General features: G+C 40.5%; 1 protein-coding gene across 7 annotated transcripts in view; it reads left to right on the forward strand.

The window, feature by feature from the left end:
* KCNJ16 (potassium inwardly rectifying channel subfamily J member 16) overlaps positions 1 to 18,381 on the forward strand; it is a 53,737-nt gene that overhangs the window by 11,837 nt on the left and 23,519 nt on the right. Inside the window, exon 1 of one of the 7 annotated variants that reach the window (XM_068530930.1) lies at positions 15,497 to 15,507. The exons of the other annotated variants lie outside the window; for them this stretch is intronic. The gene's annotated coding sequence lies outside the window, so the exon portion shown is untranslated. Of the gene's footprint in view, positions 1 to 15,496; positions 15,508 to 18,381 lie in introns of those variants that run through there. 7 annotated transcript variants of the gene reach the window in all.

Consider the following 18,381-nt stretch of genomic DNA (forward strand, 5'->3'; position numbering starts at 1 on the left):
TAAGAAAACAGGAGCACAGAGAGGCCATGAAATGTTCCCAAGGTCACACAGCTAGTAAGTGGCATAGCTGATTTTGGACCAGGCAGCCTTTCTCTATAATAAGTGTTTTAAACCATTAACCCGCACCCTCTAAAGAACCTCAGTTCCCCATAAATTCATATCTGTGTGATTGTTAGTAATGCTAAATTAGATTGACACGTAATTTGGGTTATACACCTAACGTTCAAGAAACCTTTGTATGCAACTCAGAGTGAAAGCCTGAGGAATGCTCAGGCATTGAAATGATAAAATAGAGTCAAACCCTTCCCTCTGAACCCTGCTCTCTGCTCTCTGGTTATTGGTTTCTTTGAAGTATTCTATTTTGCACGCCAAACATTAAGTTGTGCTTCCTCTATCAAAGGCATTTAAAGAATAAAAAACAAGCAAATCAGAAACAGAAAAGAAGATATCTGTACTCTATTTAACAGGCAGAACCCCAGCTGCACCAGCACAAGCATCTGTCATTTTCATCAAAAGTTAATAAACGCACAAAAAAGTTAATCGACACAAACAGACTTTTAACACCATAAATCAATAAGGACTTCACTTCATAAGGCAAATATAATAGCCAATCTAAGGAAAGTCATAATTCATTGATGGGGGAAAATACAATCGTTCTTTATGGTCCTAACGACATATGGAAATCTGTCGGCTTTAATACCAAGTATTGAGCTAATACCAAACAAACCATTTGTTTGAGGGGAAAAATATGATAAAAGTGGAGCCCAATGGGCCTTGACAGAGTTCTTAGTTTAGAGTAGAAAGTCTCCCTTTAATTAATTCAGTATAAAATAGACCCCTTCTTTGTGCCAGTGAATATTAACTTCATTAGTTAGAAGTCGCTGCTCGTGATACGCAAATATTTACAATGGAAGTTTTCACGGAGAAAGTAGAAGCAGCCTTAGTTTTCACTCTTGCATTAAAATTAATTAAGAATAACAGTGAGTGATATGAAGTCACCTGTGTTAACTATTTATGGCGTAGCAAATCCTGTATTTCATTGGTTCTGCCATTTATTACAAATGAAGTCAAATTTATATCTTGAGAAAGAGCATCCAACAAAGCCAGTGATCAGCATAATGAAATTGTATTTTTAATAGTAAAATATTTTCAGTAGTCTCTGAAAGAAAAAGAAAAAGCTATACTTCCAAAGAAAGAAAGCTGTTAGCATTACATTTTTACTATTTAAAAATAATTACATGAAAATAATGATTAATCATTTTCCAGGATTCATCATAAAAATGTCTCTTGAAGAAATAGGATGTTTACTTCTTAAGTCGAAAACAAAAACTGTTGGAAAAATTTGGCAGTTGCCCTACCCGTAGGACTGTTAGTGCGTTCATGTTAAAGATCCCTGAATTCCTGAAGGTTCTAATAAACTTCTTTGTTGTGCTTGGCATTTCCTTTTGCGTAGTCTCAGCTTTTAAACTAAAGACCAGATCCTTCACTCGCATATTTTTGTTTTTCTTGTTTTACTCTTTTTCTGATTTGATTCCTAATGAAAATAACAAACATTTGTGGGTAGCACTTCAAAGCTTAGAAAATTCTTTTACAACAGTGATCACATCTTCAAAACGACTCTGTGAGGTGAGTGAGAGTAAAGTAGCAGAATTCTCACTGTAGTGATGGGAATGCTTAGGCTCAGGTCAATGAAGCCATACGTGGCACCCAAGGGAACTCAGACTCCAGGGTTTCGACTCCAGATCCATTCCTCTTTCAAAAAACGTGCAAATCCTACAGATTCTACTTTTCTCTTCCATCTCTGCAGTAGAGAAATCTTAAAAGGATAACAAGTGATTTCTTAGCGTGCAACCGGTTTGTATTGTAGAATCAGGCAGACCTGGGTTTTAATCTAGACTCTGCCCCTTATGCCCTATGTGATTTAGGCTAGAGGTTCTCAAAGTGTGTCCCGGCCCTAGAAGCATTAGAATCACCTGGGAACTTGTAAAAAATGCAAATTCTCAGGCTCCATCTCAGACCTACTGAATCGGCAGCTGTGGGGATGGAGTCCAGTGTAGCTAACAAACCTTCCAGGTGATTCGGATCCACATTCAAGTTTGGAAACCAGGGGAATGTATAGGCCAAGGCACTTCACCACTATCAAACTTCTGTTTCTCTTTAATTTGGGTCAGTGATAGAGTTTTGGGGGGCAAGGATATGAAACAGCGAATACGTAGCAGACAAGCGCTTTAGAAATGTTGACCTTCCCAGGGGAGTGAATTTCATTAAAAGGGTTAATTCTAACTCATTTAATGAATTTGGTCCTCCATGAGAACAGAAGTGAAGTGACGCTTCTTTTTTGGATGCTGCATTTTTTCTAAACCTGGAAGAGAGGACTAGTTCTAACTTATAGGTAAATGGGATGGTCCTTTTGGGCTATATTCAAAGTAGTTAGTGGCTGCCATTGAAAAGAAATCAAATGAAGTCAGGTGGTGGTGTTTTTTTTCTACTAGGAACTTTAATAAAAGCTCACGGAGGGGGCATGACCTCTGTCTTCGTCACCAGCATTTTATTTGTTGTTTGTTCACGGGATTCTGGCATTTGAGTCATAATAGCTTTGCCCGATGGCCAATTTTAGTTCCATGTCTTGAATTACTTAAAATTTATAGGTCTTAATATGGCTTAGTAAATTAAGTCTTCAGTTTAAAATAACCTATAAATTCAATTTGAAAACTCAATGAAGAAAGTTTTTTAGCCTTATGTCCATCAGAACGTTTGAAAGTTGGTCTTCTGTGGCCACATGGAGTATAGAGATAGGAACAAGCAAATCAAGCCAGTTTCTCCTTCTGAATCCTCTGCTTCTCCTCTTCTTGGACCTACAATAGTAGAGAACACTTGTTAAAGACCTACTGTGTGCCAGGCACCATGCTGTAAGCTTGGGGTCCTACTATCCTTATTTATTTGGCTCTTTAGGGAGGGGGTGTGGGAAGTGTTCAGGAATTGGGTGATTTAAGCCACATGAGTTGACCACCTAAGTTTTTGTTTTTAGATCAGATTAAGAGCCTTGCATAATTTGTACATGAATTTTAACTGCCAGGGACGAGAGCCTTAGTATGCCTGCTTTCATTCAACACTCCATCCGCCCAGATTCCTGAAGTCTGACGAGAAACAACCACATAAGCCGTGGTTTTTGTTGTTTATTTGCTCCAGTAGTTCCCAAAGGTGGGATTCTTGACTTGGAGGAGACAATGAGGGGGGCAAAAAAAAAAAAAAAACACCTTATGTTACTAAAGTGTAAAACTGCAGGGTTTCCATAATTATGGCAGTCTACAACCGGAGGTCACAGTAATAAATAAACTTACTTAGCTAGGAAGAAGGGAGAATACTGAGCTATAAACGAGACTTACCACCGTGTGTAACATTCTTTTTTCAGAAGGTTATTATATCTGTTTACCAAATCTATATGTAGGTAAAAAATTAAAAGCCAGTTACTTCAGTGTTTACAGAGGACACACAGCTCTACTAACTCTGTTTAGAATCTTTAGTCACCTCACACTCACGATCAAGGCAGAGCATGGTATTCTGACACTGCATAACCCTGGCAATAACTGCGTCCATCCCCCGAGGTCTAGTCCTGATGCCCCGGGGCTTTAAGCAAAGAGATCTGACTGAGACTGGTGGTGTCCACTTCTGTCCGGCCTCAGCTGCCTCTTTGCACAGCAAGAAAGCTGTTCAATCATTTGCTCAAACATTTATTTTTTTAGGCTCCACCTTGAATTGAATCACATACTTATCTTCCTGCCAAAGTATTTGTGCTGGTGAAACAGGGCAACTTGATCTAGGCAGAACCTGCTGTTTCTGCTTCTGTCCAAAGGGTCAGTGGTAGAAAGGCTGATGGCAGTGATTTTATCATTGAATGGGGTAATTGTTCTGAGGTTTTTGTTTTTCCCTTGAAAGAAAATGCTACAGGCTTGAAAGCTCTAAGATAAGGGGGAAAGTCTATGGCAAAACACTGTGTGCCTTCTCACAAACCTTTAGCTAGTAGAAAACAGATCATCTTTGTTACACTTTGGCTGGATAAAATCGACACATTATATGGGTAACTGAGGTCAGTGGAAACCCTTGGAGTTGATTTTCCCAGGTACTTTTCTTTTCTGGGCTGAATTATGGACCTAATTTAGGCTCATAGTGCTACTTACAGACTGAGCTGAATTCATTGGGTTCATTTATCATATTCACATGTTAAAGATACTTAAAAGCCCAGAGCTGCCATTGTGAATGATCAAATTCTGTAGTCTCTCTTCAATAATCTATGATTTATCTACCTAAGTGACCAGGAAATGTATAAAGGACCGTGTAATTTTGCTAAATTTGTCAAACAGAGAATCTGCAAAATGGAAGTGTGATCCATTTCGTTTGCCTCGATGGCCAAAAATGTAACCAAAACCTTGTTCAGAAATATTGTTGAGCAAATGATGGCTACTGAAAAAAGACTCAAAGTCCTCAGCCAGGCAGGTAGAAGTTTTGCCATTTGGGGCCCAAATTCATGTCTCGGCCCTCTCTGCCACCATTTCTCTCTCTCACTTTACACAAATGCTGCGTCCTTTCCTCCCTTCTGAAGTATGTTAAGTCCTCTCCCACGCCACTCACCTGTCTAAGCAGGTGTCTCAAAGTCAGAGCCAAATCCGCCTTTTACATGACGCTTTTCCAGATGAAATCGAGCAGCGAGGAGCACATCCTGGTTTCCATTTCCTTTTCTGCTCATCAGCCGTCAGCCAGGACCGTTTCCCACTCATTTGACTGTTAGTCGAAACCTAACTGAAATACAAATACAAGTGATCATTGCCTGTTTGCTACAGCTAGTCTTCTAAACAGCTTACTAACTTCCTATGGACCGGCATTATGTCTTGCAAATCATAAATTTGCAAATAGCCCATTTGTTACCGACCTCTTGGACTCTTCAATCAGTAGAAATTGGTAAGAGGCCCAATGAGGGATTCAGACAAGTCTTTACTGGGACGTGTGCTGCAGCAGGAGGGGGCGAAAGCAAGGAATGCATACCCTTGCTCCATCCCCGGGGGGCGGGGGGTGAGCTTAAAGGGGGTAAGGTGGGCGGATCAGTGTGTCGGGGCAGGAGGGGTGGCTGAGGAGGTCTGCCCACCCCCTTCACGGTGCTGTGTGCAGGGATCCCGCGTGGTACCGTGCTTTTGCTCCTGACACCTCACAAGTGGAGAGGTGACAGCTGCGTTGGGGCCTTTTTCTATCTTACTGTTCATAATTTGCCCCGACTGCGCGTGCACGCAGTTATGTTTAGTCCCTCATAATTCCTTTGTGTTTTGTTGCTCAAGGAGACGTTTGTCCAGGTGCAAGCCCTGCAGCAAAGGGTCCCAGGTCCCAGGTCCCAGCCTGTCTCACAGTAACCACCTTGAACATAGTAAAAAGGCCAGGGGCAGGGACGGGTGGGCAAGGAACAGCATTTATGTCTTTGGGGCAAATAATCAAAAGTTAGGTTGAGGAACGATATATAATAAGATTTGCTCCTTGACAGGATAAATTGCAAACAAGTTAAAAACAGGCAGCATTTATTTTGGGTTTTCCTTCCACTCTGTCCCTCACCCTGTCTCCCAGTTCACACACACACACACACACACACACACACACACACTCCTGATGCTCTGATTTCCTCTCTTCTACTGGTTGCACGTCTAGTACTTTGCTTTAGCCCCGTGTAGGTCTTCACTTTCCTGCTGTTCTCCAGGGAGGGCTGCTTTGCTTGATTTTTGCCTGTTCCCTTCAATCATCCTGATCCCGTACTCTGTGAAGAGTCACTTTTCCCTTATTTTACCCTCTCATGTAATATTTACATTTAATTCGAGACCCTTGGGTGCATCGACTACACAGTGAATAACATAAATAAGTCAAGTACTATGATGGCCTGGGATGGGAGGGAGGAGTTTTAATTTAGGCGAATTTAGGTTACTTACCCTGTCTGAGCAGAACCTCATTTATGGGCTAGGAAATCAGGTGTTATATAATACCAAAAGGTCTACAATGTGGTCTGCATCACAAATAAATCCTCAGGGTTGCATCTGTGAATTGGAGAAAGTTGCAGAAGTTGAAAGAACGTAAGCTTCTAATAATTAGTGAAAGTGTGTACTGTATACACAGACACCATCTAGACTGAAAGAAAGGGCTGGCAAAATATTTAACTGACTGCACCCATCCACGTGGCGCTTTATGGTGCCTGTAAGGTGATGAGTCAGAGAAATACAGCCAGCAGAAAAGGTAGGGAAAATGGTCAAATACTTTGACCTTCTTTTTTGTGACTGAAACCAGTTTGAATTGGTAGATCTGACAAGGCTGAAATTTATTACCCACTCTCCCCCCTAGTTTAAAATAATTTTTGACTGTTCAAAGAGTCATATTGGGCAAAATGCCATATTTCCAAGAACAGGATGCATCCAGCTCGCTATAGTTGATCAGTCTCGAGAGATGGCAGGAACTGCTGTTTTCAAAAATTTATAGTGCAAGGCCATGCAATTTATCCCCAGAAAACTGTTATTATTGAGTATTTGTTACAGTCGTTTTCATCAAGATCAGATTCAATGATAATTAAATTAACCCAGCTTTAACATATCGGCCAATAGATAGAGTTCTAAGAAAGTCAACCTGCTTTGAAAAAAAAAAAAAAAAATGAGTGATTGAATGCATTTTTTAGCTCATATAATAAGGGAGTCTGAATAATTTATTTGGGGTTTTTTTCCCACGAATGATTCAATTTTAAGTATTGGATGGAGGCTATAGTTTCAAGAAGCACGTTTGTTCAAAGTGGTTTTCCCACATTTCATTTACCACCACGTTCTACTGTTTTGAGAGGTTGAATATACGAACGGTGGCCAAGATCATATATGACAATACAATTCTGACCGTCCCCCCCCACCCCAGCTCTGTAGCAAATAGCCCTGGAAGACACATTTTTGTAACAATGGGCCCAAAATGATCAAGAATTGGTCCTTGACTTCCAACTTCCCTAATTTTCATCCCCTGCTTCTAACTTCAAACCAACAAGGGAAAGCAAAATGTGCCTCCTCATCACAGAAGACACCCACTTCTAGTACACCTGATTCCAGCTTCTCATGCCCCTAGCCTTGGATCAGACCATACCTGAAGCCTTCCTTTTTTCTTTTTAACTATAATGCTTTCCCACTCTTCTGCCTCCTCTTTGAATCTCTGCCAAACACGAGTGATGGCGGCGGACCCCCCTGCTAGAGCAAACTCTGAATGATAGCCCCAGCTTGTTCTCATTTGGGTGATCTTCATTTCTGCAATATTTATTTGATGTCTATATAGAAACTTTTAAATAGCAAAATGAGCCCTGCCCAAGTTTAGACAGTCATTTAGGGCCACTGGACCTTCAGTGGAGTGCCAATAATTTTGAAAGCCAGACGAACTGTTAGAAGTGGTTCATACTTGGGTCAAGACTCCTTTGACCTGGTTCAGATTGATGACAATTCGGCATTTGTCATAGTCAGTCCTCTTTCCGGGTCATTGCAGCGAAGGCCTCACTGCTTCTGTCTCCTGCACACAGTCCGGTTTGGGGGGTTGTTTTCTTTGGAAAACGACATCATCTGTAATTAGTTCAAATTGGCTCTATTTCTTTGAGACGTCTATTTTGCCTTTATTAACTGAGAAGTATGTGGTATTTGGTTTTAGAAGGTTTCAGTTCTAATCCTGCTGATACCTTCTTTCATAACAAGACTTTGAGATAGCCTATCAGTATATTTAAATCTTATTTAAAAATTGCTAGAGATGTAAGTACCTATTTTATGGGTGGCTTAAGAATGAAAACAAATAACTTCTGTAAAACTGTTACCAAAGTCCTACGTACTAATGTGTGTGTGGTATGTATTCAATAAGTAATGGCTATGATTATAACATCAAAATAGTGGCTCATATTTCCAAAGGAACAATCCTTTTTTGTCTGATGTGACAACAGAGAACATTTGGAGCAAAGATTTGGAAATTGCTGGTAACTTGCTAGTTTTTCAGATTGCATTAGGTATCAGGTAAACACGGCTGTCTGACAATATATGCATTACATCCTATGGAGAATAAAGGCAATTGTCTTCATAATTCAGTTGATGTACACTTTCTGCTCTACTGAAAACCACACCTCTCAGACCTGGAATGCTTTGGGGATTAGGCAGGACTGTGTTTTGACCTCAGCGTTTTCAGTGGCCTCTACAGGTTGAACAGTTTATAGCTAGTAACTTGGTCAAGGTTTTTGGATATAAACTTGCCTTTTTAGAGTGTCAAGAAATCTACATTTAAAATGTGTAATTCCAGAGGTGCGGTAAGGTACATGACCCAGCCAGCTGGAGAAAGTAGCATGTTCTTTATTTTCTCTTACATCCTATTAACAGTCAGAGAAAGCATCTGACATGGTGAAATGCTTGCTTTGCAGACATGACGTGTGCAAGTTTAATTTGTGAATCCAACAAAGGAAAAATTCCTGGGCCTTTTACATGCATTTTTCTTAATATGATCACTGAATCCGAGTTAGCCATTTAATCCTGAACGAGACATGACTTCACTGGGGATTGCTCCCTGACTAAATTTCGGACTTCCACACCAGGATGCATCAGTCGCTTGCACGCTCCTATGCCCGTGCTGATGTCAGGGGCTTGTGTGAGGGCGGGGCCGGGGGAGGGCAGCCCTCCAGCAAATGTTTTCGGAACAAGTATTTGTGGGAAGTTCACTGTTTTTGTCATAAAGGCCCTTTAGTGGTCAATCTGGAAACCACGAATGGAATGAGTTACCCTGTTGAAATTCTTAAATCAAAATGCATTGGTTTTCTTTGGTGAGTTTCACTAAAAATTAGAGGCACAGATCATTACATGGAAGTGGGAAGACCTAACAGGAGCACCTGGGACACGTTTACAGAATACACGTTTTCCATCAGATTCTTGAGGAAACGTTCCTAAGGACGGGCCCTCAATGCAGGCTCATGTAACATAGTTTGTAACTTCCCTACGGTTGACTATTTCAAATGTTTTCAACTCTCTTTCAATCTCTGATCCTGTCTCCCTACCCACCATCCCCTTATTGAACCAAGAAATAAAATCACCAGTTTCTTGCCATCCCACCTGTTGACCTGATTGCAGCCGTACCCATCTTTCCCTTGGAATCATACTCAACTCTTCCCACCCTTCCCTTTACTCTGCAACTCCTTTCCCTTTTCCCTCCCTCCCTCCCTCCCTGATGGATTTCTGCTTCTTGTGGATTCAGACCCCCAAGTACCTCTTGAATCTGTTCCCTTTGCTTTATTCCCCCAGGTTATGCAATATCTTCCTCACTTCCCTCCCTATCAGTTGTCTAGCCAATCCATTCTCACCACCGCTGCCAGAACACATGCTCTTAAATTCTAATCAGATTGTCCTACTCCCCTGATCAAAGCCCTTTAATCGTGCCTGAGAAGAATAACTGAAATTCTTGAACCTGACTTCCCAGATGTGGCTCACCACTCCAGCTCTCTCTCATACTTTTCCCCATCCTAGATTCCGCCTTCAAGCCAAATGAACACTTTAATTTTTCTTGTAACCGCTATTGGGCGCTAACGTGGTTTGTCTCCACCAGTGGCATTCAGTATGAACAGAAGAAGGGTGTAAATTACACCGTTGGGGAAGAATGACTCACAAGTAACAACTGCAGGGTGGATTCCCTAAAGAACGATCACAAACACACCCATGGCTTTAAAGAAAGTGGAGTCTATCCAAGAGTGAAGAAGGCTACCCATGAAAAGAAGTTTATTCATTTGCAGAGTTTTAAGTTGAATATTTATAGAGTTTCCTTAATGCACGAGAAGGACTTCACAAAGGCTTACTGAATTACAGGGAAACGTTTAAAACTTTAAATCATTTTTTGCACTATCCCTCTTAACAAGCCAGCCGTTTTGAAGCCAGTTTCTTTTTCATTCCGTTAAAAAAATGACAAATTTAATTAAGACTTCGTGGTAGATAAGAATTGCTTAGTGATTATATATATATATATATATATATATATATATATATATATAATTTAACATATATCAGCTTTGCCCAATTTTCTTTCCAGTACAGACACTAAAGACCAACTTTTTTTTTCCTGACCCAAATATGAGAAGCTAGAGACTTTTTCTGTGACTTTGTCTTTCTCCATCTCCCTACTCTCATTCCCAGTAGTTGCGAAGTTGAATTTTGATGAAATTGGATCTTTGCAGTGGAATTTTGAGTGGAATCTGGACAGATTCTGGGCTGGTCAAACAACACCTCAATAACTGTGAATTAAGATACGTCACATTTTAAAAGAGAGAATCAGAGAAGAGTAATCAGGATACTGAGCAAATCCTGAAACATGGTTTATGACCCAGGGGTGTGCTGGAGCAGACTTGTGTCAGCTCCCAAGAGCTAGCTGTTCACCCCCCTTACCACCTCCACGTTCTGGTACATCCCATCAGCAACTGGACATCAGCCAGGGTTGCAGTTTATACCATAGAAATTGGCAAACTCTTTACGAAACAGAAATAGTCACAGATGTAGAAAACAAACTTATGGATACCAAAGGCAAAAGTGGGGGGGATAAATTAGGAGTTTGGGATTGACATATACACACCACTAGATATAAAATAGATAGCTAATAAGGACCTACTGCATAGCACAGGGAACTCTACTCAATATTCTGTAATAACCTACGTGGGAAAGGAATTTTAAAAAGAATGGATATATGTATATGTATAACAGAATCACTTTGCTGCACACTAGAAACTAACACGACATTGTAAATCAACTATACTCTAATTAAAAATTAAAAAAAAAAAGAAATTGGCAAACTCTGCAATCAGTCCTTTTTTTCCCTCCGAGAACCCGTAATGAAAACTTGCTAGCACGCAACTGCTTGTGAATAAGCTAAATGTCCCAGCAGTCCTGGTTGACACCTGCTGTCTTGGTGACTCATCGTTTTAGCATTTGTCCCAACACTCTTCACTCTTAAAAGTGACAAGTTAAATCATCACTCTGCATATCAGGAACCTAGGAGGCTTTGGAGGGTTTTCCCTGGAGGAAGTGAAGCCCGGGACTTGGAAGGTAAGAAGTAACGAGGAGATTCTGGTCTTTTTTTGTCTGAAGAACTGCCTGTTGGAAGTAGGACGTGACTTGTTTTGCAGAGGGACAGTAGGGGGACAGGAACATCCTGTGAGAGCTACGGAAGACACATTTTTATCTGAGTTTAAGGAAGGACTTCCTCATTGAGAGAGTTGAGTCATCATAAAATAGGAACAGAACACGTGAGGGTCACTGAGGTCCTTGTCAATGAAAATGTCCCAGCAGAGACCGAGGGCCACCTTGAGGGGCTGTCATAGCAGGGCTCAGGCAAGGACGTCTTGCTGTGCTCGTGCCCTTTTGAGCCTTTGAGGTGACGGACTCGCCCACTGCGCCGATTCTCACAGGGTCTTTGCTCAGTAATGTGTGTATTCGGTAGATGGTACAACAACCAGCCGGAGAAGTGATTCATTCCAGTTCAGAAAATAATGATCTAAGCAGAAATGTTTATGATGCCTCTTTGTTAAGCTTTAAAATGGAACAACGATCACTCATTTGAGAGGAAGCCCACGCTAACCAATTGACCACTGATTGATTTCTGAGTCCACATTTGGACATCTATTAAGATTGTCCACTCCGCTTTGGCACAGTTTGGCCAAAGAGAGGAAGATAAGTCAGTAAGTTTCCCACAACTTAGGAACATAGGTAGCGGGAGAGACCTTCGTAAGTGGCGGGAGAGGAATGCCCTGTTTCGCAGTGAGAACTTCAGACACTTCCTCTGTCGCCTATGGTCACCGGGCAGTTGGAATAACAGGAAGCCCTCCGGCCGGCAATAGTGGCTCCTCTGAAGTTTGTTTGGGTCTCTCCAAAGGCACGGTTTCAGCAGGGGCTGAGGCTACACCTAACAACTTAGAATTTCCCCCTAAGTATGGAAAATTATGTTAACATAAACAGTTCTGTCCATTACCTAGTGTCTACAATGTACCATAGAAAGGTCTAACTTTTTTTTCTATTTCAAATTACTCTATTAAATTAGTCAGTTTGATTATCTTATAGATCATCATAAGAATGGTTATATAGTTTTTCCCTAAGCTCGATGCCTTCCATTTTACACACTTTTACTCTTACCTAACACTTTGCCCGTTCCTTCAGCCATGTAAGATCTTCCAATGTTTTCCATTTTTCGTTTGACTTTTCACCACCCAGAAATCATCCTCCAGCCCAGGTGTGTCTCTTCGTGTTCTCCCATCAGACTGTTATTTAACGGCATTGAGAGGGCAAATATTATTGTCTGATACTTTTATAAGTGCTTTACGAATATTCATTCATTGCTTCTGCTGAGAGCTATACCGAATAGGTGTTTTTATTCTCATTCTTTCACAGGTGGGGGGATGGAGGCGCCGCGAGAGTCAGGCTTCTAATCAGCAGAGTGTCTCCCACCGCAGTTCGTAATCACTATGTTGCCTCGCACTTTAAAGATGAGAAATTGAACCCATCTTAACGCGATTCTCTGAAAAACCAATGCGGACACTTAATGCCTCAATGGAAATGCGCTTTCTCTCTACCTATTTTCCTGAAGTCCAGCCTTCTTCTTATGAATGTATATTTTCCTAAGCACAGAGCTGTGTTAACATCGAGTTCCAAACACTGCGTCCTTTTATACACATTTTACACACGTACCTTCTCCTTAAAGAATCCACCTTTATGGTGTTTTAGGAAAGAAATCATATTTATGTATTTTGTGAATCCATATCCTATTATGGACTTCACTAACCGAGAGTAAAACTCATCTACCTGGTTCTTTGAGGCTAGGAGAGCGGTTCTCAACCAGGGGTGATTTTTGTCACACAGGGGACATTGGACAGTGTCTGGACACATTGCTGGCTGTCACCTTGGGGGTTGGGGTCATGTGGCGTCTCGTGGGAAGAGTTTAGGGTTGTTACTAAACGCCGTATAAGCCCACAACATCCTCCCACAAAAAGGAATTATCTGGCCCAAAATACCAAGGCTGAAAATCCCAGGTCTAGGGTATCCTGTGCATTTAAAGTGATTCTGTTGAGGACAATGTATGCCCCTCCTCAACTGTACTATAAAAGCTGTAGAAAACTCTGTGCATATGCGACTACACCTATTAATGGGTCTCTCATTAACATATCAGTCTGTCATTAAGTAGATTCTCAACTGATATGTCTCATATTTTATTTACTCTTCTCACAAATCTGAACGGTTTAGAAAGAACTTGGATTCATAACCTAGTCTGAAAACAAATATAACTCTTAAGGAAAATGGTGATAATTGCAGATTTCTTTAGTACTTGTTATTCACTCATTCATTCATTCATTCTTTTTTTTTCAAGAAATAACTATTAAGCATAAACTGTACACCAAACAATGTTATAGGTGAACAAGTAGTTTAGGATTAGGCTATGATTAATTTGTAGATTACAGTTAGGATTATTTTAATGTGTACTGAGAAGTTATTAGTATGGGTTTTATATTTTCTGTAGTTTATGTTGTTCTACACAATTATATAAACAATGTTTTATTTACGATGAAATTAAGCAAAGTATTTTGCATAATGTAGGAAAAAATGGGGGAGAAAATGATTTTTAGAAAGTTGACTATTCACTTCTCACCCAATTAGTTAAATTGGTGGTTGGTAATATAACATGCACAAAGCAGACACAGCTGTTGGTTCAATACAAGTATTCCACCCTCTCTTCATGATTTTGTAATGAAACCACGAGACCAAACAGGACACCTTCTTCAAGTCTCCCAAAAGAAGTACTTATTTTTAATAAAAACGACACACAAGAATCCTTGTAGGACATTTACTTAATTAAAAATTAAGAAGTTGGCAAAATCTTATGTGACAAACTGTACATCTCTCATATTAAAGCAAAACAAAAAACTCCCGCCCTGAAAAGTAAACCCCCCTTGAGCTCCATGTTCCTTCCCATCCATCAGCCCATTTTTCTACTCCATTTGACGGCAGGACTCCTTACAAAGGGGATACGTGTTTTCTCCACTTCCTCTCACCCTGTTCCCGCTTGTTCCTGATCTAATCAGGCATTTGTCTCCAAAACTCTACTGAGACATCTTTCGTCAAGCCACCAGTGACGTCACATGGCCACATCCAACAGTTAGTTCTTAGTCCTCATCTCGACCTCTCATTAATCTCCGACACAGAGGATCACTCCCTTTTTCTTGCCATCTTTTCTTCACCTCCATCTCATGGTTTTCTGTCTACTTCAAGAAATTCTCCCTTTCAGTCTCCTTTGTTGGCTCATCCTCATCTTCCCAACTTCAAATTGAGTTGCCCCAGAGCTTAGTCCTGGGAATCTTTCTTTCTCTTTTCTAACTACCCTCACTCCTTGCGTGGTCTCATCCATGTTCATGGTTTTGAATACCCTATATGTACTGATAACTTCCAATCTTATACCTCCATTCTGGACTGCTCCCCTCAATTCCAGAAGAATACGTATTGTCTACCTGACATCTTCATTTGGATGTCAGCATATCCAATTAACCACAATAAAACCTCAACCACTGAGTTCCCCACTTCAAAATTCCTTCTCTCCTGGTTTCATCATCTTAGTAATTGGTACCAGCATCCAATCAATTTCTTGGAAATGTCCACATTTTCATGACTAGTTCATTCCAAATTACAAGACTTCCCAATAGGTGAAAAGTGGATATTGAGTAAGAGACTTATTCTCTCCCATATCCCAAACTTAGAACAAACAAACAAGCCAGAAAATAAAACGGGCTTCTCAGAAAAATATCTAAACGTTGTCCTTGAAACCACTACTGGGCTTGTCAGTGGTCTTCAAGGGGCACACATTTCCTTGGAACCCAAATGAAATGCTGTTTGCCTTAGGTGAACAATTACATAGACAGGGTGTGTTTACAGAGAAAAATCGTTACAGTGACAGTCTAGGGCGCCTACACTTAAGAAGAACACACTTGGAAGAAGTTGTTCAAGTCCTGGAGGTGTTAGTGAGAAAAAAATCCAGCCTCTGGGACGGTGAGAAGTTTAGGGGCAACTTTCGGCCATTTTGTGATTTGGGGGGAGCCTTGTTGAATAAGTTCGAAAAACAAAGGTATAGATGGGCAGGAAGGGAGGCTCTTTCTTCTTGATTCTTGTTTTCTGGAAGCCACCACTGGCAAGACTATCTACTACGGGTAGGCATGGGAACAAGTTAAAGAAAGTGTTGATTCACTAGAGGCAAGCGGAGATCTCAGTGGCCTTTGTATGTGGTGAATGTGTCCGGAAAGGCAAAGAAGAGCGAGATTCTCCCGTGTGCTTTCTCATCTCCATGGCGGTGGGTGCTGACAGCTTGAGAGAGCTTGGAGGAGCAGAGAGAAAGGAGCCCTGGACGTCTAGTTGCCGTGCTCTTATACAATGCAAAGGACACGGGGGTCTGAGCTGAACTTCATCGTCCGTAACTAAGGTAAGACCATCTAGTGGGTTACTAAGTGAGCCAAGACTGAAAGCATTGCTCTCTTGCTCGATCTTTTTTGGGTGTATGCCTGCTAGTAGGCACCCTTATGATGCTTCCTTTGGCTACATAGTCATGATTGATTGCTCTACGGTCTATGGCTGGGAATAGTCTTTCTTTCCTTCATATAATCTCTGGGGAGTGCTGAATCAAACAGATTAAGAATGCAAGTGCCTTTTATAGATCAGGGAAGTAACCATCAGAAACAGTGAGACAGACTTAAAAGCATGATGACTTGTCCAACCGAACGTGACTTATTGATGCCGTGGGGCAATGTGGAAAAGGATGAGTCTTTAATTTCCTGTGGAAATAGTCATTCATCAAACCCTTCTTTTGTGTGTCTTCGTCACTCCTCCACTGTTCCAAAGTGACAACAAAGTGGCTCTGAAGATTTGAAACCGTGTGATGAAAGGTGCTGTCATTGACTTGTCATTAATGACGTCTTGACAACTAAAAATATAGACAGAAATACTGTAAAGACGCATTAGAAAAAAAAACTGCTAAAAGGTAACTTCAATAAATAGTAAGCTCCTCAGGCTTTGACGTCTGATTAGGTAGAAAAGCACTGGGCTTTTTAACTTTTAATGTTTTTCTTCTGCTCACTGTCGTCTTTTGGTTTGCAATCTGGAGCGTTGCCAGGGAGTCATTAATATCGGTTAACACCCCATGGCTTTAGAGTTCATTTCTCTGGTGAAAGGAGCAGAGGTTGAGATAATGCAGCTTGTCTACCTGGAAATTCCAACATTGCATAGATGCAGGGCCGTGGGTTTAACCATAAATATGTCTTACTTACAAAACTCTTTAAGCTTTTCTTTCTTTTTTTTTGCAGTTTACGAGGCTAGTTTAATTGTAATGCCTAAAACAAAGATTAAATATAAAACATTAAGATTATAGGCCAATTTAAATTTTGCTATATAATAAAAGAAACTTTAGAAATTGCAAATTAAATCTACCAGTGGATACATCTACCCAAGAATGTAAAGATAATATACATTAGAAAAATCTATTGATACAGGTAATATATGAACACATTCAAGGAAAAAAATAATCTTCTCAATATGTTATACCCAGTAGATGCAGAAAGCTCATTAAATAGAATTTGAAGCTTATTCATAATTTTAAAAAATCATTAACAAAATAGACAACAAAAGTATATACCAGGAATGCAGCAAATACCATATTTATTTAAGCTTTTCTTTTTAAAAGCCCTTCCCCCTCCTTCTTTAATTTCCCATGAGCCTTGAAATCATTTGGAGAATTCACAGGGAGCTAGGGGAACATCCCTAGAGGTTCTGAAAGCCTGTAATCCTGAAGGTAGAGTTCAAATGGGCTGCTTACACCAGCGTGACCTTCCCAAGTGACTTAGCTTCTCTCTGCCTTCTTTTCAAAAGCCTTTCATAATCTCTCTCTCTTAGATATCATTTAATCTCCTTCGATTTAATCTCCTTCGATTATGGTGCCTGGCACACAGTGAGCACAAACTCAATGGAGACAATTATTATTAGCTCCATTTTAGAGAGGAGGGAAGCTCTGATACAGACAGTGATAGTCGGTTAATAGCTAAGCTTAAAGTAATATCTCAAATGGCTCGACTCCTAGGAACATACATCTTGTCCTCAGGTTTGAGAAAATACGTGCCAGTTGCACTTTTGCAATTAGGATGATAGAGTACTCATGATATTAAAGGTAGTTCTGGCAATTTACACCAGCCTTGACCCTCTTCTTTTTTTGTCTTTCTTATTAGCTGTATTAAGGTATAATTTATATACAATAAAACTCAAACATTTTAAGTGTACAGTTTGATGAATTTTGACAAGTGTATAAGGCATGTAACCAACACCACAATAAAGATATACATCATTTCCATCACACCAGAAAGTTCCTCATGCCCTTTTGCTGTCAGTTTCTTTCCCTCACCTCTAGCCCCGAGAAACCACTGATCTGCTTTTTTATCACGTAGTATGGTCTTCTCTAGAATTTGACCCGCTTCTGACATGGTTTTCTGAGCAGCAATATTCCACTTTCAGCTTCCAGACACCCACATTCCATCCCTGGACCTCGCCTCTCTGATGAGGCCAATCTCCCCAGCGATGCAGCCGAGGTCCAGGAAGGTATGTGGGATGGGCTGGCATCAGGGTGATGAGGGTCAAGAAGCGAGTCCGGGACAAGGGCGTGCTTTTGTGTGTACGTGGTCTAATAAAGACAAATCAGTCATTTCACATTTTGATCTTTTTAAAAATCAGAACATCTGCCCCCATCATGTTCACTGTGGCTGCTTTAAGTCAGCCAAGGCAAAGTTCCTGGTTTTGTCCAGGTGAAAACTACTGACATTTATGGGACACCTACCATTTTATAACGCTATCTGATTTCATTCTCTTAATTACCCTTTTAAAGGGATGGGGATCAAAAACGTAAAATAACTGGTTGGAATTCACATAGGTAAGTGGTAGACATGAGATTCCAACAGAAATCAGTCTGACTCCAAAAATCAAATATAAATGATGTAGGTAAAGGTACTATTTTGTTTGCATTATATAAATAATATAAATGGAATAACAGGTTGTGAAAAGAACCTGATAAGACCTTTCTGAGACCCAGACTATCAAAACCTGAATTTGGTTCACCTGCAAGAAATAGTATGTCTGACCTCACAGCGGGATTCAGGGACAGCCTGGGACACAAGAGTAACTGATCCAGAAGCATCTCTGGCCCTTGGAAACTTCCCTGTCAGCCCTTATTCTGGGCTTTCCCTAATTTTTCTCTTAAGAAAATCCATGATCCTGCCTGAGTTTTTTTTTTTTTTTTTTTTTAAATTTAGGACATACG

This window comes from Eschrichtius robustus, chromosome 20, assembly GCF_028021215.1.
Source record: "Eschrichtius robustus isolate mEscRob2 chromosome 20, mEscRob2.pri, whole genome shotgun sequence".
Taxonomy (NCBI): Eukaryota; Metazoa; Chordata; class Mammalia; order Artiodactyla; family Eschrichtiidae; genus Eschrichtius; species Eschrichtius robustus.